At 41.5% G+C, this 27655-nt stretch overlaps 2 long non-coding RNA genes across 2 annotated transcripts in view; one reads left to right on the plus strand and one right to left on the minus strand.

Moving 5' to 3' along the window:
- Positions 1–8984, plus strand: part of LOC125100332 (uncharacterized) — a 354931-nt gene extending 345947 nt beyond the window's left edge. Inside the window, exon 5 of the long non-coding RNA XR_007127502.1 lies at positions 8806–8984. This is a non-coding gene — a long non-coding RNA (uncharacterized LOC125100332). The remainder of the gene's footprint in view (positions 1–8805) is intronic.
- LOC125100334 (uncharacterized) overlaps positions 1–24805 on the minus strand; it is a 38692-nt gene extending 13887 nt beyond the window's left edge. The window contains exon 1 of the long non-coding RNA XR_007127504.1: positions 24702–24805. This is a non-coding gene — a long non-coding RNA (uncharacterized LOC125100334). The remainder of the gene's footprint in view (positions 1–24701) is intronic.
- Positions 24806–27655: the final 2850 nt, after the last annotated feature.

The raw sequence follows: 27655 nt of genomic DNA on the forward strand, positions 1-27655 counted from the left end.
ATATATGGACCAGATCTTCTTTATCCATTCATCCGTTGAAGGGCATCTTGGTTCTTTCCACAGTTTGGGGACTGTGGCCATTGCTGCTATGAACATTGGGGTAGAGATGGCCCTTCTTTTCACTACATCCCTATCTCTGGGGTAAATACCCAGTAGTGCAATTGCCGGGTCATAAGGTAGATCTATTTTTAATTTCTTTTTTTTTTTAAGATTTTATTTATTTGACAGAGATCACAAGTAGGCAGAGAGGCAGGCAGGGTGGGCGGGGGGCGGGGGCAGGTGCTCTGCCAAGCAGAAAGCCCGATGTGGGGCTTGATCCCAGGACCCTGGGATCACAAGCCGAAGGCAGGGCCTTTAACCCACTGAGCCACCCAGGTACCCCTATTTTTAATTTCTTAAGGAATCTCCACACTGTTTTCCAAAGTGGCTGCACCAACTTGCTTTCCTGCCAACAGTGTAAGAGGGTTCCCCTTTCTCCACATCCTCTCCAACACTTGGTGTTTACTGTCTTGTTAATTTTGGCCATTCTAACTGGTGTAAGGTGGTATCTCAATGTGGTTTTGATTACGTGGGAAATATTTTACTGAAACTAGAAATCCAAATATTGAAAAACAACCAGACCTGCCATTACTGTAAATCCTGGCCCAAACAAAAGCAGTAAGATCAGCAAAACTCATGAGAAAACAAGCCCTGGTGAAATTTTCAGCCCATTAATCTATTTCTATGACAGAGTAATAGGCCCAGTAGATTGAAGAGAAGCAAACAACATTATATATCTTGATTTAAGAAAGGTCCTTTTTTTTTTTCGTTTAGTCCCCTACCACAGGGACTAACTAATTAGAAAAATATTCAGAACACAAAACTACTTGGTAGGCATACAGCTAGCTGGTTGATTATTATAGCCATGAAGGAGCTGTGAATAGATGGATATCAGCCAAACAACAATGTTTTACATTTTAATCTATGACATGAGTGTTTTGTACGATGGCACTCTCCTCAGGTTTGGGAACACCACCCCATTCAAAACAGAAACCAACCCCTTGGAAAGGGTACCCCAGAGAGTGGTGACACTGAGCCTTTCTACCCTGGAGAATGGGAGAGGAGGAGGAGCAAGCGGGAGCGAAAGGGGGAGGGGCAGCAGGGGAAGAAGTTAATCAAAAGCAAGGAAATAGTTACTGAAAGGGGAAAAAATGAATAAGGCTGAAAAGATCTTGGAGTCGTAGTGGAATAAGTTAAATATAAGTCAATGTGATATCTGAAAGGGACTCTAAACGGTCACTTGGCTCAGTAGCTGTTAAATGCCAGTTTTTACCCATCTTTAGTAAAATTTAAAAAATGAATACCACGTTAAGTTTTTCATAGAGTTTTTAAAATAGGATTCAAGGACTGTCCTTTACTGCTAATCTCCCCCTCTCTTTCTCTCTCTCTCTCTCTCTCTCACACACACACACACACACAAACACACACACACACACACACACACACACACACACACACGGTGTCATAGTGGATAATACCTTGATACTTTCTTAATGGCCTTACTTAGCAAAAGGAAATGAAAATTCAATGTCATCTTTAAAATCATTTTAGGAATTTTAATGTTCTGTAAAAGCCAAGAGTCTAGAAGTCACTGGCCTCGTCCATCCTTTTATCCCTTTCATTAAGTAAATTCATCTAAGTATCCAGGTCCATTCAATTTGGAAGTTCCCTGGCAACTCAGACAAAAATTCAGTCAGTCTCCAAATGTTCTGGCTGCAGCAAGCTTTCCTCAGGGCCAAGTCACCCACTTGCCTGATGTTTGTAACTAAAGGGGAAACAAAGGTGGTGTGATACAGGCACAGTCTAGGTACCTCAGAAGACTAGGTTCTTGCACAGGACTGAGAAGGGAGGACATTAGCTGACATCCCTACGTCGGAAAGCAACAAATTAAAAGGAGACGTCTGGCCCAAGGAGGAAATAGCAGGCAATGATTATTTAGGATTAAGATTCTCATTTCAAGACATGCACGGTAAAATATTGCCTCGCTCAATCTTATTTGCCTCCTTTGATGAGGCCAAATTAACGTTAAACAACTGTTAAAAGAACTGCCAGTCATGGGCACTGATGTCACATATTCTTAAATATTCACCCTCGGGGCTGAAAAAACATTTAAAAATCCCTTAGGTAATTAAGAAGTCCTACAATAATTAAATACGAATTATAGTTTGGAATGCCCTAAACTAATTATTGTAGGAACTTCAGACACAGAAGTCCTACCCAATCCTTCACCTCCAGTCTCCCAAAGGAAGCTATGTCTGCTTCCACCTCCTCCAGTCAAACCAGACAGTGAAGAGAAGGGCTAAGAGGTTTGGAGTCCCACTCCTCCTCCTTGGAAGGCACTGCCTTCCAAGGAGGACAGAAATTTCAGCACCAAGCTCCTGTGTTTCCTCTACAGTACAGGAGCAAGGAGCCTGCCCAAATGGGAGAAAGGAGAGAAAGGCTCTTTAATCCAAGCTGACTGAGGTCACACCCAGGCAGAATCACTCTGCTAGACCTCTAACATGTACATGTGTGTAGATGCATTACACACGTGCTTTTAATCACGTTCCTTGTGTATTCCCATTTCCCTTCTAAAAGCCTCTGCTGCCAAAACCACATTGAACGACATGTGTACATGCAGAGCTGCCAATCAGCCACCCCGACTGGCGGTCAGCAGGTGTGCAAAATATGCCTCTACACTCCTCCAATAACAGGGTGCCGCTGAGAGGTCAAGGATGCAGGCCACCCGTGGAGAGGGGACACTCCCACTTGGCTCTGACACTTGGAGACTGTGTGACCTCCAGCCGGTCATTTACCTCCCCAGGTCTCTGTTTTCTAGTCCATAAAAAGCCAGAAGCAGAATATGGGTGCCGGTCATTTCTTCTGCAGCCTTGACTTTCAAGGTTCCGTGCAACTACAAAGGATTTAATAACCACCAGCCGCTGAACGGAACACATGCTTCCAAGCCAGAGGCTAAGCAGCATCTGTGGCTGACCGTAGCCAAACTTAGACCTTAATGTGGGGTTCTTTTTACAGTTAGTTTTGGAATACACTCAAAAACCCAAAGGAAGTCGGATTTCGATCCCTCAATGAGGCCTGCGATCATTCTCCAAGGGCAAAAGATAAACCTGCAAGCCTTAGGGAGAGTGAAGAGAGGAATGACTGCAGGAAGCATGCAAGTCCTTTGGATAGAGGGGGGGCTGGCTGCAGGCTCAGAGAAGCCCCACAATTACCCAGCTGAATCTCTGAAAGCAGACCAGACTGGGCACCCGGCTTCCCTCTGGGCACCAAGGCTAGTAGGCTAACTACCCTTCAGAATCAGCACACACCAGTCTTGAGCTACCTACCCCCACCCATATGTTACGAAATTCAAGTTTCCCCAGACTAAGTAAAAATATCAGGATTGATCAGAATGCTGATGGGTTTTCAGAAACAGAAAGATTTGCTCAGTGAATGGAAGAAAGCAGTTCTTTGAATAAAACGACACAGCTTGAGGGCCTGCCTAGGGTGAATGGAAATTAAAATAATCAAAATCAATGGTAATAATGTGCTCAAGAAGCAGTTCTGAAATGCAGATTACCCACTCAGCAGTCAGCTCACTAATGACATTAGATAATATGAAATACAAACAGGAGAAAAAACAATCTAAGCCAATTATACTGATTATGCTTCTGACATCAAAAGGTATGGCAGATGAAGCTAAATTTCCATATATTAATATTTAAGCCAGTATAGAATAGAAAGTAAGGCACATAATGAAGACCCACTAGATTTGAGTACACATAGCTAAAATCTCTAATCAAGCAAAAAACAATTTTCTAAATGATAATTAGCAGTAATCATGTTCTTTAAGTGCAGGATATTATGAAGTACAAACTGCAATATTGAAAAAAGATGGAAAAGCCAGAATTCTATTTCCTAGCTACAGCACACCAAATAGAATAAACAGAGCAACTTTAGAGCAGGCCTTATCCTGATCTTATCAATACATGCACAGGCAGAGAAAAAGTTACATGTGGGACTGGTATGATCAAAAAGCCAATGAATATTCACCCTGGAAAGACAATAATGAGTAAGAGAAAGTACTTACTTTCTCTAAGCCTGAGAAAGAAAGGAAGAAGGAAGAGATGAAAGAGAAAATTAGTAAGAATGGGAATAAAGAACAAGAAACCTATACCTCCCGAGATTTTTGTTGAAACAATATACAGCTCTGACCAGGCCTTTAGCTGGCTCTTGTTTTTATTTCTCAATTAGCAAATGATCTCACAGGGCAAGGCAGACTTCCTGCCAAGTGAGCACTGAAGACAGTTAGCATCATTTGTTGTACTACATCTGTTCAGTTAGGAGTTGAAAAACTAGTGGAAGCAACAACGTAACATGCACAATGACCTCCTACACACACACACACACACACACTCCCCACCCACAAAGTATGTACAACTCCTGGGACACGAGATGCTTTATAAGAACAAAGCAGGGCTGGCCCGCGTGCCAGTGCCCCTGAAGACAGTGGGACTGCATCACACTGCTCCTATAGACCTCGTGACTCCTTTCAAAGCTCTTAGGTAATGTACGAAATTCTGCCATTATTGCAGGATGAACCACAGCACAGAACAGTAAGGTGACTTTGCTAAAATCCCATGGCCAGTCTCCAGGACCACGGTGGAGGGCATGCAGCAACAATGTGTATCCTTTCACTTTCTGCCTTTAGAAGACCCTTTCCTTAGAAGAGTGGCCATTTGAACCCAGCACCGGAATGTACGCCAGTCTGGAAAAACAGCTCTGGTGTGTGACAGCAAATAACTGATTCTTGAAGTCCCAAAGACTTTTTCATCTGAATTACCACACCAGGGAAGTGTTTCCTTTAGTGTCCTATTTGGTAACAAAGTTTATTCTCAGTCTCACATGTAATTCCCACCGTGACAACAATAATAATACCCTTTAAAAATAAAGATCCAGGCGCCTGGGTGGCTCAGTGGGTTAAGCCGCTGCCTTCGGCTCAGGTCATGATCTCAGGGTCCTGGGATCGAGTCCCGCATCGGGCTCTCTGCTCAGCAGGGAGCCTGCTTCCCTCTCTCTCTCTCTCTGTCTACTTGTGATCTCTCTCTGTCAAATAAATAAAATCTTTTTTAAAAATAAATAAATAAATAAATAAATAAATAAATAATAAAAAATAAAAATAAAGATCCCAGTGAAGTTGGTCTGATTTTCAAAACGCAAATACAAATTTCAGGCTAATTCATTTGATATTGAGCCCTGATCTGTTTGCCCTCCTCCAGCTGCCTCACAGGCCTGAGGCAGAAAATTTAGAAGAGAAACACTTTGGTGTCCAAAACACAGCAAAACCATGAGTGTACTTACTACCACTAAACTGTACACCTACAAAAGGTCAAGATAGTAAATTAAAGTGATATGTATCTTACCACGATTTTTTTTAGAAATTAGGGGGGAAAATGCCAGCAAACTCCTGAGCAGGTATCCCTGAACCTGAACATAGAGAAGCCAGAACCAGTGATTAGAAGAAGCAAATGGCTGCACAGGATGGGAAAAAGTAATGACTCAGAAGTCTCCTCTGGGGCCTCGTGTTCTGGCATGTGACTTTCTACTTGGTCTTTCAGCAGCCCACATAGCTGGTTGGTGACTTCCTGGTCAAAGCTGCTTTTAAAATAATTAGGTTGTGGGGAACACCTGACCTGTGCCCCTCAGACTTCCTACTGATGCCTCCACACTGCCAACTCCTCCTGTCCGCCCCCCTGCCCAGGAACTTCCCTGTGATTTCACTACTCTTCACCAAATTGCTTTATTCATGCTGTGATGCCTAGTGTGTTCCAGTCTGTCCTAGATGCTCCACTATCTGCCTCCGGTCCAGAGCAGAAAAAGACAGCAAGATGCATACTTTTCCAACAAGTTGGTTTACATATCTAAGGGAGAACCAGGGCTGCAACCAGATGAGAGAAGCAGCTTCTGGACAACTCCTAGCTTAATACAATACAAAATAACAAGGTTAATCATGAGCCGAGACAAGAAACCAAAATCAGGCTTTGAAAAGTAGTTTGTGTATGCAGTTGAGATTTCACCTAGGATTTAGAATACTTATTCTCAGCCCTGAATGTGGAAAAGTATTTGGTTGAAAACAAAAATCCTAGAAGACTAAAGGAATAAATAAATAAAAATCCTCCCATTGTATACAAAATTACTAAGACTGGCAATCTGCAAAAGAAAAGAAAATGATCATCGCTAAGGGAGTTCTTGAGCATCTCCTAGCTGCTGAGCAGTTCTCTGGGCACTGCAGGAAATAAGGTACAAGTAACATGGCCAGGTCCCTTAAGAAGTTTGCCTGCTTTTTAAGTCAAGACTAACCACCAAACGTTCATTGTTAACAAAGTAGTGGGTTATGTTGCACAGTTTAGCTCCTGCTCTTCAGTGCTGTGGGCGTGCAGTGATGGGAGGAGTGTCCAGTGTACTATGCTATGTCCCTACTGTCCTACTGATCTGTCTGGGCAGCATCGTTGACAAAGGCGCATGTGCTATTTAAACCCTGGGAGAAGGATGTGTTTGAGGAGGAGGTTGGCGTTTATTCACAATGGGGGCTCAGATATTCTGATTGATTACAAGAATCTATCCCATAAAATCTGTGTCCAATCATGTCTGCTGAGAGCTTCCTAGTTTGAAGATCTGTCATTCCCACAGTCTCAGGATGACAGCGTAGCCACCAGTCAGGATAGTCGCATAGTCTTCTCGTAGTCCTTTCTCCGCCAGACATTGTTCTTTCCTAACAGACATGGCGAACTCAGAAATGCAAGTTTCTAGGTCACAATCAAGCAGGAAAAGAGAAAGTTACTAAAGACAGTGCTCTATGAAACAAACTAAGGGGAAAGAACTGAATTATTTACAAAATAATGCCAGGGAAAAAAATAGAAGAGTTTCCTAAGTATATGTAAAATGGAAGAAATCTTTAATGAGCAAGTATGACTTTGTTTATCTATGAATCATTTTCAATTAGAAAAAAGTATATAAATGGCCATATTTCTATCACCCATATTTAATAGATACTTGTATTTGTCCACATAAGACAGTTTCAACTTGAATAACTGTCCACCAAAAAATGGCATAAACAAAATTAATATTGGGGCACCTGGGTGGCTCAGTGAGTTAAAGCCTCTGCCTTCAGCTCAGGTCATGGTCTTGGGGTCCTGGGATCGGCCCCGCATCGGGCTCTCTGCTCAGCAGGGAGCCTGCTTCCCCCACCCCCCTTTGCCTACCTCTCTGCCTACTTGTGATCTCTCTCTCTCTGTCAAATAAATAAATAAAATCCTTTAAAAATTAATATCAAATGACAAATAGGAAAATGCATTTAAAAATAGTACAATGAAGGTTTAATATTTTTAATATGTAAAGAATTGCCATAAATTAATAAGAAAAACAGTAACGTCTAAAATAAAGATAGGCTTGTGCAATTAGACAATGCTCAGGAGAACGGAACTGGCTAATAAAAACGTTAGAAAATGGTTAGTCTTACTAGGTACAAAGTACTAATAACCACAGTTATACAAAATAAGACCATGAACTACTACTTTTAAGTATTGGTAGGAGTGCGGACAGGTGGTTGCTCTCATAAGCTCCTACTTAGGAATGTCAATTGGTTACTTTTCAGGAAAACAATTTTGAAATATATGCATAGACATTTTAAGTATATACACTTTGACCCAGTTAATTTTGCTTCTAGGAATCTTTGCTAACAAAATAATCAAAGACTCAGGAGAAATTAAATACCAAAAAAAGTTCATTGTAATATTATTTGTAATTGTAAAAATTGCAAACAATTTAAACACCCGAATAGAGGAATGATTAGCTAAAATTCAGAGCAGTAAGCTCTATTATTTATGTTAGTGAGTCTAGATGTGTGTGCCTGCCTGCATGAGTTATACTGGGTGACAAAGATTTTTTTAATCCATCAGTAAGTCAATTAATGACCAACTGATAATATGTTTTTAGAGAAAAACTCCCCTTTTTCTCTAGCTCCTTGAAAGGGTTTATCCTTGCAATCATACAAATTTAAAAAAAAAAAAAAAAAAAGACAGCCTCACTTTACAAATTTTAAAAATGAGACCCACACTCCACCCCCTTCCCAGCATCTGACAGCTAATAAATGGCTTCTAGGACACTGGAGGCCACCTTCCTACAACACCATCCTGCCTTTGAGAGAATGTTATTCCTAAACACAATCACCAAGTAACAGTGAAGCTTCACATTTGTTAAATAATGAGGCTTAACACAGAGAAGAAAATTATATGCTTTAATGTTTTATAGCAATGAATCACAATATTTATTAACAATAATTCCTTAATAATGAGGAATTACAGCAATGTGCCTTTTAATGTTGCATCAGAAAGATAAGGTAATAAATGTTCATGTTAAAGAAACTGATGGAAAAAAGGTCCAGAAAGGTTGTATTTACCATTAAAGGAGCGTCTTGGGGAAATTAAAATCTGAAGGCTTTATTTATACATTAAAAAGAAGAAGAGGAAATAAGCTATTACAGGGAGTTCAAATGAGATAATGGTGGATGGTTTTTCCAGCTATTTAATTAGAAAAATCTGCAGGCGAGGATACTTGGTTTTGAAACACTACATGAATACAAATGAGCACATCGCATTACAGCAATGTCAATCCAAGAACATAATATTTTAGTATTTCCATTTTTTTCGGGAGAGAGGGAACTGCTTTCTAAGTACAGTGATAACCCGCTTATTAATATTTAGATGTCGTACACCCTCCGCTTTCCAGGGAAACTGAAAGAGCCTGAGTAGCAACCATAAGAGCGTGTATGACAGAAGGCATGTTGGGCTCAATGAGCTCACTGCTGTCAAAGAAAGGGAGCCTCTCGCGGGCCTGGCTGGGACCGCTGTGAAAACCAGCACCACAGCCAACAAACAAAAGGTGACAACAAACTAGAATATTTAATATCAAAGTCAACAGTCCTCCCTGTGTCAGCTTTCCCTGAGTCCACACTGAGGCACACACAGAGAGGCCCCACAGTTTATTCTGAAATGTTTTTCCCAAACCCTTAGTAAGGGATGGCTTTAACATCAAAATGGGATCTCCTAGAATAATCAGTTGGGGAAACACTATGTCATTATATGTCCTTTCGGGGTATCTCTTGAGGATAATACAGTCCTAGAACAAAGAAACATAGTTAACATTTCACACTCCTCCGTTGTTTTGGACTGAATTGTGTTCCCCTGAAATTCCTATGTTAAAGCCCTAATCTCCAATGAAACCTTGAGGGTATTTGGAGATAGAGAAACGAGGTAACTAAGGTTAAATGGGGTTATGAGGGTGAGGCCCTCAGCCATGAGGGCTAGTGTCCCTGTAAGGTGAGGAGGAGATACCAGGAGCACCCACACCCAGAGGAAAGGTCATGGTGAGGCAACAGCGTGAGGGAAACCATTGGCAAGGCGGGAAGACAGGCCTCACTAAAAACCAACCTTGCCAGAGTTTGGTTCTTCAACTTCCAGAACAGTGAGAAAATGAGTTTCACTGTTGAAGTCATCTAGCCTGTAGTGTTCTGTTTGGCAGCCCAAACAGACAATACACCAGTATTTCCCACCCTTCCATGAACACAAAACACTAAAGTCCCAGTACTCCTAGCAACATCTCTCAAAATGGTTCAGAAGATATCCAGTGTAATTCAAAAAATTAAATTTCGGCTATCTCCACACACCTGGGTAGAAAACACTTGAGCCTTCACAGTTCAACAGCACAGGATAGTACAGGTTTCCCCTGCTCCCCAAAAGTAGAGCGTTCCTCTGGAAACTTTGGTAAACAGGCTGTTAAGCGAGGAAGCAGTTACTGTTAATTTACACGGAAAATGTTTTGAGCATCTCAGACCCAAAAAGTAACATGTCTTAGGCTTTTCTGATACCTTAGGCCACATTTTGCTAATGATGCACAAAATAAATGGAGAGAAAGCCCAGGTGCTCACAGACACCCTTCAAAGCTGTGTTGGCCTGATGCTCAGATGCTGACTATAGTTCCCAGAGAAGGAGCTTTCCCAAATCAGGGGCTACCTCTATTGGTTTCTTAGTGTTCATTCCTTTTGTTAGGAATGCAAGTAAGAACCGTAGCTGTTGAAATTGGGTGCACTTGCAATAATGCCTAAAAGATTAATCTTCCCCTGTCTGCAACCCTCCATGACACAGCACTGCTCATTATTGATGGTGATGTTTGTTAGCACTCATTCTAGACACTCACTGAGGCACTGAGCTGAGCATGGCACAGACATTAGTCATGTGATCTTCCTCATGACTGGTACCTACTTCATCAAAGACTATGAAAGAAGAGTTTGTTGAGCAAGGGTCACACAACTAGCCAGTGGGGGATATGGGATTTAAATCCAGGTCTTCAGGGTGCCTCAGGTCTTCAAGGGTGGCTCAGGCAGTTGAGTATCTGACTCTTGATTTTAGCTTAGGTCATGATCTCAGGGTTGTGAGATTGAGCCCTGGGTCAGGCTCTGTACTAAGCATGGAGCCTGCTTAAGATTCTCTCTCTCTGCTCTTCCACCCCTCCCACTCACTTGCGCTCTCTCTCTCTCTCTCTCTCTCTGTCTCTCTAAAATAAATATATAAATATAAATACAGGCCCTCTGAAGACATCCTCCATGTTCACCCACATACTACTCTCCATTTCCTTCTCTCCTTTCTTGGAGAACTGATCTAAGTCAAACTGGTCATTCAACAAGGGTCAGCTCTTTTGGTAAATAATGACAGCCTTTGGAGATTAAAGATGAAATATCACCTATCAAATTGTACCACCTTTATATTATTGATTAAACAAACAAACAAACAATCTTAAAACCAGTCACTGGAAGCTGGGTGAATCCCTTCTCTCTGTTCTCAGGCTTACCAGCTCATAAGCAAACACTTCACATGAGAGGTTCACTTGGCGGCAGACCCAACAGACTCTAGCAGCAGACTCAGCTGTATCCCTAGTTGGATCAGGCTGTGGAGTTCTCTGTGGAACATATGACCAGGCCCAGTAGTGATCTAGGCCTAGGGCCATGGGGCTTGACAATTCTTATACCTTATTCTGGCAAGGGTAATGGGGACAGAAAAATCATTTTAGCCAACCATACATCTTGAATGCAATCCATACCACCAATTATACACATATGTATTTTTATCATTCGTCATCTCAATTAACAAACTTTCTGGAGTAGATTTCTATAAGATACATGAAGATGCAGTTGCCATCTCTGAAGCTAGGAGTCCTCATTTGGTGCTTCAAATGCTAATAATTACTTGTATCAGTCAGGCTTGTCCAAACAGAACCAACAGAATATGTCTATATGGAGACATTCTAAGGAATGATTGTGGAGGCTTGAGGAATCCAAAGTCTGATGGGGGAGGGGGTGGGGACTGGCAGGCTGGAGACTCAGGAAAGAGTTGAGTCTGAGTCTAAAGGCAGTCTGCTGGGGAACCAGGAAGAACAGATTTTGCATCAGAAGCTGTAAGGCAGACCGCGGGCAGAATTCCTTGTTGCTCAAGAGAGGTCAATCTCTGTTCTATGAAGGCATTCAACTAATTGGATAAGGCCCAACCACATCGTGAAAGGTATTTGGCTTTACTCAAATTCCACCTGTTTAAATGACAATCTCATTCAAAAAGTACCTTCACAGAAACATCCAGAATAATGCTTGACCAACTATCTGGGCACTGTGTCTCAGCCAAGCTGATAAATAAAATTAACCTTCATACCACCCCAATAATAACTACCCATATATTATACTATTTATACTAAAGTATTTTTTTTTTAAGTTTTAATTTATTGAGAGAAAGGGAGAGAGAGTGTGCACAAACAGGGGGAGGAGCAGAGACAGAGGAAGAGAGAGAATCTCCAGCAGGCTCCCCACTGAGTGTGGAAAGCCCAATGTGGAGCTCAATCCCAGGACTCCAAGATCATGACTTGAGCCAAAATTAAGATTCAGACCCTTAGGCAATGGAGCCACCCAGGTCCTCCCATACTGAAGTATTTTAGATATATTTCTACACTGTACTCCTAAGTTTAGATTAAGCTCCCATAACAAATTCTGACCCCCTAAAATTCCAGGGCTTAGAAGAGTAAGTTTATTGCTCTCTCGTAACAAAAAGCCCAGCATGAGGACTCCAGTCCAGCTGCTGTCTGCTGCATGACATCACTGAGAGACTGAGTCCCATGGCAGTTCTGCTCTCTGATGCACCAGCTTCCAAAGCTGCTGTAGCCACTGAAGCCCTCAGGTCTGGAGCAGCAGCGTGGTCTCTAGGGGTTCTCCTGGCCAGGTTGGGGAGGAGCCCATGGCACCACGAGAGAAATGGGAGATTGCCATGTGGCTGTGTCCTCAGGCAGGATGGGATGGCTAGTGGCCTCTGCCACACACACACACAGTATAATACCTGATGTTACAAGAAGGAAGAAGTGCCACCTGTATACGACCTGCACATTAGTATGCCCCCTTTCATTTTCTTCAGAGCATGTACTTCTCTTCAAAAGTAGCTTATTCACTTAATAGTTTACTTATCTGGTTTGCAGGATGGAGACAAAATGATGGTTCAGACAGGGGGCTCTGGGTCAGGCTGGATGGGGTCTTTCGTGTGTGACCTTGAGCAAGTTGTTTAACTCTTGGAGTCTGTTTTCTGCATATGTCCCTAGCTCTTAGGAACACTGTCATCTGATGGCTCTTCAGCTGCTGAGAGCTGGCCTTGCCCAGGGTCACACCCCCGCCTTAGGGGAATCTAATATGCACTGACCATTGAAGGGCATGGGGGATGTAAAAACCTTGCCCCCTTGTCTCAAAGGGAACAACTGTGAAATGCCTTCCCAGCTCCAGAGCTCCCTCAGGGATCTGTAGAGACCTTAGCTGCAGCTACCTAGCTTTGCAACCCTTCCCTCTGTCCTAGTCCCATGGCCTTCACTCCCCACAGCTGTGGATCCCCCCGCCCATAAACTTCCTGCACATACCTTCCCATCTCAAAGTCTGATTCCTGGAGAAATGACCCAAGGCACAATCTCGTAGTCTTGTGAGGATTCAAGGATGCAAGCCTTGTAAAGCACTCAGAAAAGAGCATGGTGCCCAGTGAGCAATTCAAGGAACATTCATTCTGTTTGTGCAATGAACAATGTTTTGTCCATTTTCTAAATAGAAATAGGAAACAAGAGAATTTAAGAGAACATTACTGCCTAAACTTATCTATGCCTAACTTATATTGAGGACACAATTAAAAAGAGTAGGCAGAGTTACTGTAATATTTTAGCACCATTACTTTTTATAACCAGAAAACTATCACATGTGGTTTCTGGCTGCAAACTGTGCAAGAGGAAAAAGCATGAAATCAACAACCACATATACCGAAGCCTTTCATTTTGCCCTAATTTTAGACCAATTATGTGATTCTTCAGAGCAAGGGAGTGAACACTGAGATGAGACAGGCAGTTTTATAACCCCTCCCAACATCTTTCTGAGAAACCTAAGAGCTGTGTTTGATTTCTTACGTTTCCCCTCGATTCTGACTCTTGCTGCCGATGGAGCTGGTTGGTACAGAGTCCCTTCTATCTCTGCAGCCTCACTAGCACTCAGGTGACAGACACACAAATATCTGGGATGCCCTCCACATTTCCCCACCCTTTGGGAATTGCCCAATTGCCCCACCCTTGAGCCCACTGGTTTCTTCCTTGGAGCACCACCTCTACTCTCCACCCTGTTCTCCGTGGGCTTTTATTTTTCCTAGTAGTGTGCTGTAGTCTGACTGTGAATAGGAAATAAAATTCAGAGTCTAAACTCCACCAATGATTTTAAAATAATTGGCCCCCCCGACCACTCATAGCAACTCTTGAAAAACAATCACTGAAAGAGGTCATTTGCCAGCATCCAGGTACTGAGGGTGCTCTCAGATACGCCTTTGCATTCATTTCCCTTCCATGCAAATATGCATACAGCCCGCATGGAAAGAGGCGCAATTACCAGCCTCAACCAGATCAATCTCTGTAAATTGAATGTCAAAGAAACATCCGGGGAAGTCATAATTTACATGTAGCCCACTCATCTCCCCTTTTCAGATGGACTACATTAATTCGCAGGGGAGAATAACCTTCTCAGAGACACACATTTACATATACATAGAGGAGAGTGGAAAATAATTTGTGTTCCTCTGAGAAAAAAGATTGCTTTCTACCTTTTTGTGGGTCAGCCCTAACACTGCTTTGAAAATTACATCCATGGAAAGGATACTTGGAAAGGCAGTGGTATGTTTACAAGCACTGTTCAAATCACTCACAAGTGCCTTCACCTTTTCCCTTCTTAGGAGTACACCTTGCTTAATTTTAGTATATGTTATCCCTCAATAACAATGTATCACGTGAATAACTTTCATTCTAAACTGGCTTCTGAGAACATTTCTCCTCTGAGAGTCTTAAGTAAAGATTGTACATTAAATGGTTTTATAAAAGACCCGGAATAAAGGCTATTATCCACATGTAACATTCACTTGCACCGTATCTCATGATCGATTGACATAAAGCAGTTTATTGGTCAATATCATCGGCCAAGGGCAGAGACGGAGGTCCAGTTCCAGCCATCTGGAAATCTGTTATCACAGGGCTAATGCACGGGTGTTTCACTCTAGAGATCTGGTTTCAGTTTCATCAGTTAAAAGTGAGTTGGGTGATCATCTTTTACCCACATTAGAGACCCATTATGCAGTTTAGCCTAAAGACACACACACCAGTGGTCATGGGCATCCATTTACAAGGCAGCCTCTGGGAAAAGTCCAGTCTCCTCTCCATGCCTCCATCATTGATCATTTATTCCCTGCTCAGGCTGACCCTAGGCAAAAAGCATGATGTAGGCAGAGTTAGATGGGGTGAATCTTAGTCTATTAGTCAGTGGCATAGAATGAAGAAATAGAAGAGTGGACAAAGGGACAAAAGACCTGTCCTAGCCCCAGCTGGGCTTGAGCACGTCACAGCTTTTCTCTGGTTCATTACCTTCATCCGTAAAATGCGGGTAACGACCACCCCTCCATCTTGAGTGCTCTTGGAGGATCAAAGAGCTCGTGGCTAAAAATGCTATCAATTATTTGCAAGTAACAGGATGACTACTACTATCATTTTTGCCCTCATTTTAATTTACATTTTAAACATGCCCTCCACCATTTACAGAATCCTAGTGCCCTCCTATTACTTCTGCTTCTCCCCAGACCAGGTGGTTAGCAATCCTACATCCTGAGACTTTACCGACCCCTCTATCCAGTAATGATTTCCCTGTTGTTTCCTCTTCCCACAAGGTGTGATCTCTGCTAGATGACAAATAGTCTAGCAGAGAACCTGATACTCCCTGTGCTCTCCGGGGAAAGTGCTGCCCCATCCAACACTTATGAGACACCCTGAACTTTCCAGAGAAATCTCAACATTGACACAAGATGATTAGGAGCTAATAGCAGTGAAGATAGAACTTTTATCAATTTTCAAACCTCAAGGAGGGCATGATGACTCAGTCAGTCTCCTGCTGGGCACCAAGCCCAGGACATCTAGGGCCAGCCTGAAGGAAATAAAGTTGGCTACCATACATCTGCATGCCAAACTCATGTGACTTTCCTATATCCCTAAACCATAAGGAACTCTATAGATGTACAGCTCACCTGTGATTCTAAGACACAGGCCTCAGTTTAGAACTTCTTCCCAGGGCCAAATGGGACATTTTTCTCTCTACTGTTATTCTCTCTACTCCTCTCATGTCACCTCAGGTATGTCAGTTGGCTAAACTGGAATCAAAGGCTCAATTAAGCTAGCTCTAAACTATCCACTACTGGATTATTAATGAATATATATATTTTTTAAAAACCCAAATAGTGTTCTCCACATATCTATCAGTGTTTCTGGGTCACTTTCCTTCAGCTACAATTTGGTTTCCTCCCAGGAAATGCAAGCTGGGATTCATTTGGTCTTGAACCCAATCATTAGATAACCAGGCTGCTCTCAAATCACATCAAGGTAATATCATTACCTCATTAAATGAAAATGTTTTCATATAAAAACCTGCATGGAATATCCATGGTTACTGTACTCCTACCCTCCACCCTGCACCCCCCAGGAAGAATCAAGATCATCCTATGAGCGTAGAGGTCTTAAACAAAAATACACAACTCTCCAACTCCCTCACTTCAGCTGTACTTACCCACACATTCCTAATCTGTATTTTGCAAATGACATCATTCTTAATCTGTTTTTGTAAAAGAAATGAGGAAAATACTACCAGGAGTAAACTGAAGGGTTTAGGGCCTGGTGAGGAAGCAGATGATGGGGTCAGGTTCAGGGGCTAGGGAGGGGTTGGTACAGGAACCAAGAGAAGAGTAGATATTAGGGCTGCTCCTGCATGTAATGACTTGATAGATTTTTAAGCACCAGGGACAGTCCCCTACTCTGAATCTGCCTCAGTGGAGGGCTTGATTGAGTATCAGAAAATACGTAAATAACAGGGAGCCTATTCAAAATTCAGATTATACATCTCCCCCCCCCCCCAGCAATGGATCAATAGGTCTGGATTTGGGGCTGGGTTTGGTTTTGGTTTGGTTTGGTTTGGTTTGGTTGGAACAGCACAAGTTACTCTGAAGCAGTGGCCAGAGGACCTCACCTTGAGTTCTAGCTAGTGACTTCATTTTTTAATGAAATAAAGCAAAATGTAAATGAACAACTTTGAAATGAAGGCACTGGGCTTTATGAATGGGGATCCTCCATGCAGGCATGAGCCCAGGGGAAGGTGTGTGTGAAGATCCTCGAAGAGAAGGGTGTAGCTTGAGAGAATTCATTCAGCTGACATGGGACGGGCATGCTACATGTCTGCATAAAAGGAGGCATTAAAGTGCTTAATCACTACCTCTCCAATGTTTTAAAAATGTACTCTATGATCCCTGATTGCTTGAAAACCTAGGGAAAATTGTTGAAGAGCAATACCCACAAATCATAGCAATAAATGGCTGTGAAGAATGATTTTATCTGGCCTCCAAGTGAAATGATACAAACATGTCTCCCAATTTTATATGAACATCATTTCCATATTTTTATTTAGTCCCTCAAATAGAAACAGTGTTTATAGTGTGGTTTGTGTTATATAAGGAAGGGATATTTAAAAGAGCCCCACAATTTCTATTAATATAAATATCTTATTGTCCACTCTATTCTGGCCATCTCAAGATAGTATTTCAGCAGTGATTTTTGTTTTAGAGAAACTCGATTTTGAAAGCTATTTTCAATATTCCAGAAAGGAAATCTTCTATTTCTCTAAGACCATATAGTTCAATATTAAATACCTGGAATTATTTGAGTATGTTAAAAATCTTCTGGAAAGACGTAAGCAAAAATAACAGCAGAAGTCCTTGATGGCAAAATGGCTGGGGAAATCTCACTTCAGAGGAATATCTGACACTTCAGCTATATCCTGGCAACCAAAGGTGGCTTCATCAAGAGTCAAATTCATTTCAGAATTAAAAGCCTTTATAAATGTTCTGCTCCAGAACTATCTCTGGAAGCACAAATCGCTGCATCTGCCATTGAATCACATGCAATGTCAGGTTGAATTTTTGTTTTTTAATGATTTTATTTTGGTCTCACAAAAAGAAAAAATAAGGCAAGAAAGATAGCACAAGAAAGAGAAGCTGTCAGAAAACTGAGCACATTCCAAAAACCAAATAAGCTGTCTCCCCAAAAAAGCATCACTTTCTTTGTTGTTTATCATATGCTGAAGTGATTTGCATGTTGTTATTTCAGGTGGAACTTTCCATTGCATTTTCATTCTCTCACGAGCCAGTTGCTACCCCCTCTTCTGTCTATCTCGTTGTTATGGAAACGATGTTGTACAGTAGGACACAGAGCAAAGGTAACAAGGCTTTAGGTAGCAATATTAAAGGAATCATCTAGAAAGAATGTGGAGATTCCTCTCCATCAGGCAAAAAATATATTGAAAAAATTACCTACACTTATAATCTGCCCTCAGAGAATAATTATCTAGCAATAAAGGTACTAACCATCTTTGTTCAACTGATTTTATTTTTTAAACCCGGAATAACATGATATAATGGTATAGCTTGATTTTTTTTTAAGATTTTATTTATTTATTTGACAGAGAAAGATCACAAGTAGGCAGAGAGGCAGGCAGAGAGAGAGAGGAGGAAGCAGGCTCCCTGCCAAGCAGAGAGCCCATTGCGGGGCTTGATCCCAGGACCCTGGGATCATGACCCGAGCCAAAAGCAGAGGCTTTAAACCACTGAGCCACCCAGGTGCTCTATGGCTTGATTTTTATTTAGTTTCTTGTACTCTCAATGCTAAGATTGGTTTAGGGGATGCCTGGATGGCTCAGTTGGGAGAGGATGCCACGCTTGATCTCTGGGTTGTGAGTCTGAACCCCATGCTAGGGGTAGAGTTTATTATTTTTTTTAAAGGGGTGGGGGAAGATTGGTTTAAAATCTGTCATGCTTTAAAAAAAATAAAATAAAAAAAAAATAAAATCTGTCATGCTAACTTGGCAGAAAACATTTCACATTCCTCAAGCTCATAGAGAAGTTTCCATGGCTCAAGTTTTCAAAAGCAGCAGTTAAATTAGAACCCATGCTCAGTTTTGAAATGAGCATGTGACCTTAGACAAGTCTCTTGAACTCTAAATCTTTGTTCCCTCCTCTGGAAAATAAGATGATACCGCTTATGTCACAAAGTTGTATAAAGATTGGATCTAATGAAAAGTTTGGCACATGATAGGCCTTCCATAAATGCTCACATGGAGACATTGTAACTGAGTTCCTCAGCACACACCAACTGAATGAAGGAGATGGTTTGGAGAATCCTAGTGGGTGGCAAGACAGTTGGGAGAAAAAGAATCCAGGCGCAGCCTCAAAATTTCTGCGAATAATCCATAAAGTGGGTTATCTACACAAGCAAGCATTGGCTCTACATGGAAAGAGCTTCCCCCATGTACTCAAGATAAAGGGCCTGGTGGACACGATAATTCCAGGCTGTGGTTTGACACTGAGCACTGGCAATGCTAGCTTTCCCCACAAGCTCAACTATTCAGAGCACAAAAATATGTTATAATATCCACCCTGTGGCAAAAGTGATCTGAGAGCAGTGAAAACTCCTCCCTTCTTCTCTCCACCAGAGCCCAGACTGTTAAATATTTGGTGCCAGTGGTTAAGGTTGATTCCATTTCCAGAAATGCAATGTAGCTGGAAAATGTTTTTTCTCATAGTGGAAAAAGTCTACACGGTTATATATCTCTTCAACAAATACAGGAAATCGTTATGATACATATAGAAATTGACCTTAATGCAATGTAAAGCACACAATTTACCAAGCCCCACACAGGAAATAAAGGCCGTGTTGCTACTATCAAGTGAATTTATCACATTTCCCATTATCATTTGTGATTACTGGCTATCGTGAAAAGTGGTCCCTTTTCTACGAGTGTAGCTAGGTGATTTTAGAGTTGTTCTGGATATATAAATTTAAGTTTGTTAATATAAGTCCTTTCAACGCAATTCCTTTAATTACTTTACAAAAAATGAGAAAATATGCTGACATTGACCTTTAAACTTTTGTTGCTTTCTATTTTTACCGTGTTAAATAAGTTGGCGACCCTAACATTAGGAATTCATTCAAAAGGTTTAAATAAATCACACAAAGCTCCATTTCTTTTTTTATCCAGGCTCCAGAAATCTACTTTCAATTTAAGTTAACACTATTTGCAATAAAACCCCCATTTACAGGTAGTTATAATGAGTCCTAGAATGTGGTAGGCTTTTTAGTATATTACCTTGAGTAATCCTCACAACCACCCTAGGAAGTAGATATTTTGTTATTTTACAAAGGAACTAAGGTTGGGAGAAGCTCACTCCTCTGTTTAAGGCCATAAAACTAAAAATTGCTAGAACCAGGATCCATCTTTCTATTCCAACCCAATTCTTTCAATTCTTCTTTCCAATTCTTCTAACACTTGGATACCTAACTGAACTTCTCTATAAGTTGGAAACCAACTCTTCTAGAAACTCTAAGAGTCACCCTAACTTGGTCTTCGATTGCAATGATGATACATTATTTTTAACTCCATTAAAGTCTATGACAGTGGTTCCAACTCTGGGGAGCTTTTTTAATACAGATGTGTAGCCTCTACTCCAGCAAATTTAATAGAACATCGGTTAGGACCAGGCATCTTTTGTATAGTTTTAAAGTGTTCCAGATGATTCAAATGTGTAGCCAAGACTGAAAACCACAGCTTTAAAATACAACATCCTATTGAACCTAGGAAATCATAGATCGTAAGTGACACCCTTGTTTCCCAAATGTTAAGATGAGAACAAAGTTGAAAGTTGTATCAAGACACCAGGAATTGTGCCACCCATCTCAGTTCCAGGGATGTTAAAATATGAACATTTCAGAATCATTAAAAGAGAGCACAACACATAAGATGATGAAAAGTAAGACATGTTCTTGGGCTACTAAATTACATAAAACAAGTTAGAGTAAAATGAACTTGAAGGTAAGGTTTTTATATAAGGCTTTGTGGTATTTTCCATTTGAACCCAACATTTATTGCTTGTCTCCTTAATACAGAAAGTGAGAACCATACAGTGCATCATCCCCACAAAGGTTTGCACTGCCCGTCAGCCCATCACACACCAGCTGTCCAGGGGTAGAGGCAAAAGATTATAAGCAAACTCTTTCAACTCAGGTAGAGCCCACTGGGGGTGAGAATCCAGACTGACTGCCCATACTGCCCCCTCCTCAAAGCTCAGGAGACTTTTCTGCAACTTCCCCAGCACCTGCTCCTCCCTCCCTGCCCCCACAGAGATCAGCAACTGATTATTCAGTTTTCTATCTCCTACAAACAAATGTGGACAGAGAGTAAGGAAGGAAGACAGGTTAAATGAACATTTGCATTCCTTAATTCATATGTTTTTTTGTTTGTTCATTTTTCTTAAAGAATTTTTTTTTATTTGACAGTGAGAGAGAGAACACAAGCAGAGGGAGTGGAAGAGGGAGAAGCAGGGACCCTGGGATCATTACCTGAGCCAAAGGCAGACGCTTAATGACTGAGCCACCCAGGCTGCCCCCCCTTAACCCATATGTAACAGAATAATATGGAACCATTTAAAATAATATGGTAGAATACAAATCTAATATTCTAGCAAAATTCTCATAGTGCATAGCTAAGTAAAAAATTAAAGATGCAAAACAACAATCAAGACTGGAAGAATTACCCAAAATATTACTGCATCGAATGTTATGATAACAGATAGTTTTTATTTTCTTTATACATTATTTTCCAAATTTTTATAGCAAACATATGTTAAAAATCAGAAGAAGTGTTGGGGCACCTGGGTGGCTCAGTGGGTTGAGTGTCCAGCTCCTGGTTTCAGCTCAAGTTATGATCTCAGGGTCACAAGATTGAGCCCCCCATTGGGCTCTGTGCTCAGTGCAGAGTCTCCTCGAAAGAATCTCTCTCTCCCTCTCCCTCCTCCTCTGTTCTTCCCCGCTTCGTGCTTGCACACACACTCTCTCTCTCTTTCTCTAAAATAATTTTTTTTTTAAATCTCAGTAAAAGTGTCACATATATGGAGTAATTGTGGTTACGATACAAATTAGAATAACAACATGGAAAATTCCTAAGAGCCAATAATAAAAAAGAAGTAAAAGAATATAAAATTGTAAATATCATAAAACGAAAAGTCTTTTTATCAAGTATAGATGAAAAAGAGTAGTAAAAGGAAAAATACCAGAATATTATTATTTCAGATCACTTTTAATACCTAATTATTTAATATTACTTTTTATTCCTAATTGTTTTATGAGAAAGTATGGCTTTAAATTTTCAAGCATACAAAAACTATCACATCACATATGGAATTAAGATTCATCATATTTGGGCGCCTGGGTGGCTCAGTGGGTTGGGCCGCTGCCTTCGGCTCGGGTCATGGTCTCAGAGTCCTGGGATCGAGTCCCGCGTCGGGCTCTTTGCTCAGTGGGGAGCCTGCTTCCTCCTGTCTCTCTGCCTGCCTCTCTGCCTGCTTGTGATCTCTCTCTGTCAAATAAATAAATAAAATCTTAAAAAAAAAAAAAAGATTCATCATATTTAATTCAGGACTCTCTGTTTCTAAGGAATAAAATATAAATACGGCTAAAATATAACACTCCTCCATTCTCCCCCCTTTTTTTAGAAGTAACCACCATTCCATAATTAATACTATTAATTAAATGCATGTTGTAGAACTTTTGCCACTTATCTATATATGTATAAACCACATTTACTATATTTTAATGTGCCAAGCAGTATCATATTATACATGCCCTTTTGTGTTTTTTTTCCCTTTAAGATTTTGCCATGTTAATATGTAGCTCTAATTCATTGTTCTTAACTACTGTACATTATTCCATTATCTGAATCCCCCACAACCTATTCATTCCTTTCCTTCACTGTTCCTCCAACTTCAGTGAACGTCAGAGTCACGTAGCGGCCCCACAGTACAATGCCTCCATGAATGAGCTTCTAAAATTGTAAACCAAGCAGAAACGGACAGATGGCTGGATTTTCCCCAGCAGGCTGGGTGGGGCGGCAATTGGTCAAGCCCCCACTCTCACCAGTAGAGGGTTGGATCATTCCTACTTCTTTTGCTATTACAATGTTCCTTGAGCATTTATGAGAGAGTCTTAGAGGAAATACTTAGAAGTGAAATAACTGATTCACAGAGGAGAGGCATCTCCCAACTTTACTGGGAATTACCAATTTGCTCTACAAAGTAACAGCACAAAACCTACCATCCACCAACAAGAAGTATGAGTTTCTGTTTTCTTCGATCCTTGAGCATACTTGGTTTCAGCAGGTCTTTTGATGTTTGTCCATCTGGTGGACACGGAAAGGCACCTCACTGCTGTTTTATTTTGCCTTCCCCTGCTCATTCCTGAGGTTGCTCTCTTTTTAGTTTTGACCATTTGCCTTTCCTTTCCTGCCTTCATTTTCATGTAGCTCACAATAATGGAAAAGGAAGAGAATACCTTATTCAGGAGTCGCTTGCTCCAAAGTTCGTCAATATAATGGAATTTCCTACCCAGGTCCAAAGCAGCAGCTCACTGGTGCTGGAATTCCTCTCTCTTCCCTTCCCACGTCATTAGCACACTGGCAAAACTGGAAATTCGGTTTCTCTTAGACTAAACCAGAGAAGTGCCCTGACTTACAGACTTGTTGACTTCTCTCTCCAACTGAACAGGGTTATGGTCTCAAGAAAGTGGTTCCAGGCATTCCTTTCCCTAAAGCTCTCCTCTCTGAGACATGAATAATGCTTTTCTTAGAAATGTCATCCTGTTCTGCTTACTCACACTCTGTTGTTAGGTCACCCAGGAAATGAGATAATAAAAATACTGAAATTAATCAAAAGCATTTGTGATACTAAACAAATAAAGCATCTTGAGTCTTTCAAAAAATATCAGCAGAGCAAATTTTTTCCTACTGTGACAACTAATGAGGCCACCTTCTAAAACTGTGTTCCTCACTCTGTCAACTATTTCATTCCCACCTGTGCCTTGAGAGTCACATGGGTTCTTTTTTCCAGCTGTCATTGGGACAGTCAGATGACACTCAGCCACATCCCAGCTTCTCTAAACCTTTCACTCAGTTTCCCATTCTGAAACTAGGAAATCAGATTATGTAAGTGTGTTAAGAAAATGTGAGGGGACCCAATGGGCTGTGAATCTCTTTGACTAGAATCCCAAATTACACATATTAGGTTAACTACAATCAGTCTCAGATCTCCTTGTTTCTTCCTTCTCTTCCTTTATGTTTTCAACATTGTCTCAGGCTGCTTTCTTATGGTCACACTTATTCAATGAGGATATCATAAATGAAGGAAACTGAGTTGAAAGCTTTTAAAATCTTCATCTCATCATCTAATGACATGACTAGTGTTTATGAGCAGCCTAACCCCAGCTGATTCACTCTCTTAATCTTTGGCTGCCATACGATTTGAATATGAAACCCAAAATCTACAGGGTGGGTATTTTCCTGCATCGGTGAAACGGTCTTTTCAAATTGCCCTGAAGGGAAAGGTTTTAAGGCTATTCCTGGTAGCCTGCAAGTTATCAAAAACCACATTCAAATGATTGCTTTTGTCCCCACAGCTTTGAGCATTCCAAGTTTTTCATCACTCCATGGATGCAGATAGAGCCACTCAAGTTAAATATGGCTGGGAAGAGAAAGATGAGGAAATGAGAGAGCTTCTCCAGTCTCCCCCAAAATGTTGGCTCTTGGACACCTTTGTCACCATGTACCTCACCAGCAACCATAAACCTGAGAGCCTTCCAGTGAGAGATTCATCCTTTCATCTATCCACCCAGTTATCCATCAAATTCTTCCACCTTTCCCATGCCTCAGCATCTTGCCAAGCGTCCTTTCCCATCTCTACACCTCCAGTCTTCACAGGGGTCCTGCTAACACACCACAGTGTCCTTTCAGTAAGCCCACAGTACAGACAGGAAGAGCCACTGTCAAAGTACTGGCTTACTTGTATCAGTGGAAGATTCTTGAGTCACATGTCGTAACTCAAACTGGATGAAGCAAAGGCCCATGGATAGAAATTTAGAGGTCAAAAGAATGTCATCAGCATTTGAAATCTCACCTCTTCACTGTGTGGTCTTCATTCTCAGCTTCACCTTAGGGAGCCCCCAGATACAGGTTTTTTGCATGGTAAACCAAGCCTCAGTCTCAAAGTTTTTTATCAGGAGACCCAAGATCAGCTCCCTTTCTGTTCTGCAATACCTTCAGCCTCACGTGATTCCTCACTTTCCTCAGTCAGAGAAACAGCTCTTAGGAAAATGGCCAGGAATGAGTCATAGCTCAAGACAGGGGGTTTGGGTTATAATCTCAACTCTGTTACTTGTCTGTTGTGTGTTCTTGAACAATTTGTTTTTTTCTCCCTGGGCCTCAATTTCCTCATCTGGAGAATGTCATGATCTCTGTGAAGCCTTCCCCAAGCAAGTGCCCCTCTCTTACTTGAACTAGTCACTTCCTCCCAAATACTCACAACACACTGTCCTGCATTTATCCTGACATACCACATCCTAGAGGAGTAGCTCCTGGAAAGCAGAAATTTCTCTTGTAGCCCTAGGCCAGGACAGAGTAAGTAGAATATCTCCTTCACTGGTACGATCAGGAGATCCCCATAGCTCTCCTAATCTTTGAAATCACATGATTAACCTGGTCATTCTACCCCAAGCTGGATTTATTCCTAACTGGCTGGACCAATGCCCTCCGTATTCTTTCTTTCTCTGAAGCAGCTCTCAAAACCCAATCTCTATCTTTGAGCTTTTTCAGACTAACTGACCTCTTCCATCTTCACAACAAATTTAGGTCCCTCTGCGTTACTCACTGAATGCCATATGACCCCAGGTGGTCTTTCTTTTTGCTGGCGTGCTCTGAAAATGCCATTATTGTGACCCAATCTTGCCAGTCTTTCCATTTTCTTTTTTTTTTTTTTAAGATTTTATTTATTTATTTGGCAGACAGAGATCACAAGTAGGCAGAGAGGCAGGCAGAGAGAGGAGGAAGCAGGCTCCCTGCAGAGCAGAGAGCCCGATGCGGGGCTCGATCTCAGGACCCTGGGATCATGACCTGAGCCGAAGGCAGAGGCTTTAACCCACTGAGCCACCCAGGCGCCCCAGTCTTTCCATTTTCAAGCCTCCAAGGCTGATGATTGCAGAACCATCTTGGCTTGCAAGGTGCCAGAAATCAAGGGCTGTCGATCCATCTAGACAGTGCCCCAAGCATACAGCTGTCTCATAAATGCTTTTAGGGATAATGAATGGTAATGACATTCACATTGATTATGTTATAATATTCTGCAGTGTATGTTCCAGATGAGCACAAGGGCCAATTTAAAAAGCCCAATTCAGTGACTATCAGTGGAAGATGGCACCTCACAAATATGGGAGGGGGCTTGTATTTGGAAAGAACATATTCAATATGATCATATTATGTTATATATTTAGAAAATGTAAAACAACAACACATTATTTGAAATACAAACTAGGGACGCCTAGGTAGCTCAGTCAGTTAAGCATCTGCCTTTGGCTTGGGTTATGGTCCCAGGGTCCTGGGGTCAAGCCCGCAACAGACATCAGGCTCCCTGTTCCCTGGGGAACCTGCTTCTCCCTCTCCCTCTGCCCCTCACCCCACTGCCAGCCCTCCTTGTGCCTCTCTCAAATAAATAAAATCTTAAAAATTTCTTAAAAACATTTAAAACACAAGCTATAACTTTGATTCATGGGTACTTGAACTATTAATCCTTCTTATCTTCACAAGCCTACCTTTAATCAGGTATGTCTACTGAAGTTCAAGGAGGTTAAGTTAGTTCTTCAGGATTGGTTAGGAAACAACAGAGGTAGAATTTGAATTCAGGGCCAGTCTTTATTCTACTACACTGTTTCTCCATGAAAGAGACAGCAAGGAGGACAGCCCCTGACCTTACCTGGTTTTATACTTTGTCATTCTTCCACCTTGATGGATCTAAATGGTAAAGGGCCCTGTAGTCTCCTTGGAGATATCATTAAAACTTGATCCCACATCATGGGGTGAGCCAGACTTTCTAATAATCAATAAAAAATTCTCTAGGCACTAGAGATCTACTGACACCCAGTCTCACAGAACAAGAACTAAAGTCCCATCTCCTTCCTTATGCTGAAGAGTCAATGTGCCTCCAGTTTCTCCCCAGGAAAATGAAATGGAGGAATGATAGGCAGTTCAGCTTGTCTCACAAGGCTTTGCTGATTGGCCTCTGAAAGGCTGAACAGCCAATCTATACTTTCTATTTTTAAGATTTTATTTATTTGTTTGAGAGATGTGCGAGTGTGTGCACTCCAGCACACAAACGGGGGAATGGCAGAGGGAGACAGAGAAACAGACTCCCTGCTAAGCAGGGAGCCTGATGCAGGGCTCTATCCCAGGACTGAGGCATCATGCCCCGAGCTGAAGGCAGATGCTGAACCAACTGAGCCACCCAGGAACTCTTCAGTCTATACTTCTCAACACCTTCTATGTACTGAGCATGTTGCAGACCTATATTACTATTTAGTATTTCCTTACAATGAAGTTGTTAGCTCCTCCAGTGGCCTGAAGTACAGTTCTATTTCACTCCCAGTGGTGATCTGGTACTATCATTTGCATAAGCAATTACATTCTCACAAACACATCCCAGCATTGCGTTCCCACCTTTGTGACTGGCAGTTCAAGTCTCATTTCATGTCACACTTTGTGTAATGATTTTTGGAGAGCAACTTCAATCATCCACTCCTCGATGTTTGGAATCACTTTCAAGAAAAGGCTTTGGGGTGAGATTTCACACTTAGCAAATTTAAACACTACCATGAAGGCATAGAAAGCAGAAACAAAAATAGTGTTCAGCACAAATTGGGTCATAAATTCGGGGCAGGTACAGAACTGGCCTCAATAAGGACTTGCTAAGAAAGTTGTAAGCAAAAAGAAAAATGGCACACCACTGAGGTTTTGAAGCATACGCTCTGCCCTGAATAAAGAAAACCTGAGGTTCTGCTTGGTAGCTCCAATTCTTAAGTACAC

This window comes from Lutra lutra, chromosome 5 (genome assembly GCF_902655055.1).
Source record: "Lutra lutra chromosome 5, mLutLut1.2, whole genome shotgun sequence".
NCBI lineage: Eukaryota > Metazoa > Chordata > Mammalia > Carnivora > Mustelidae > Lutra > Lutra lutra.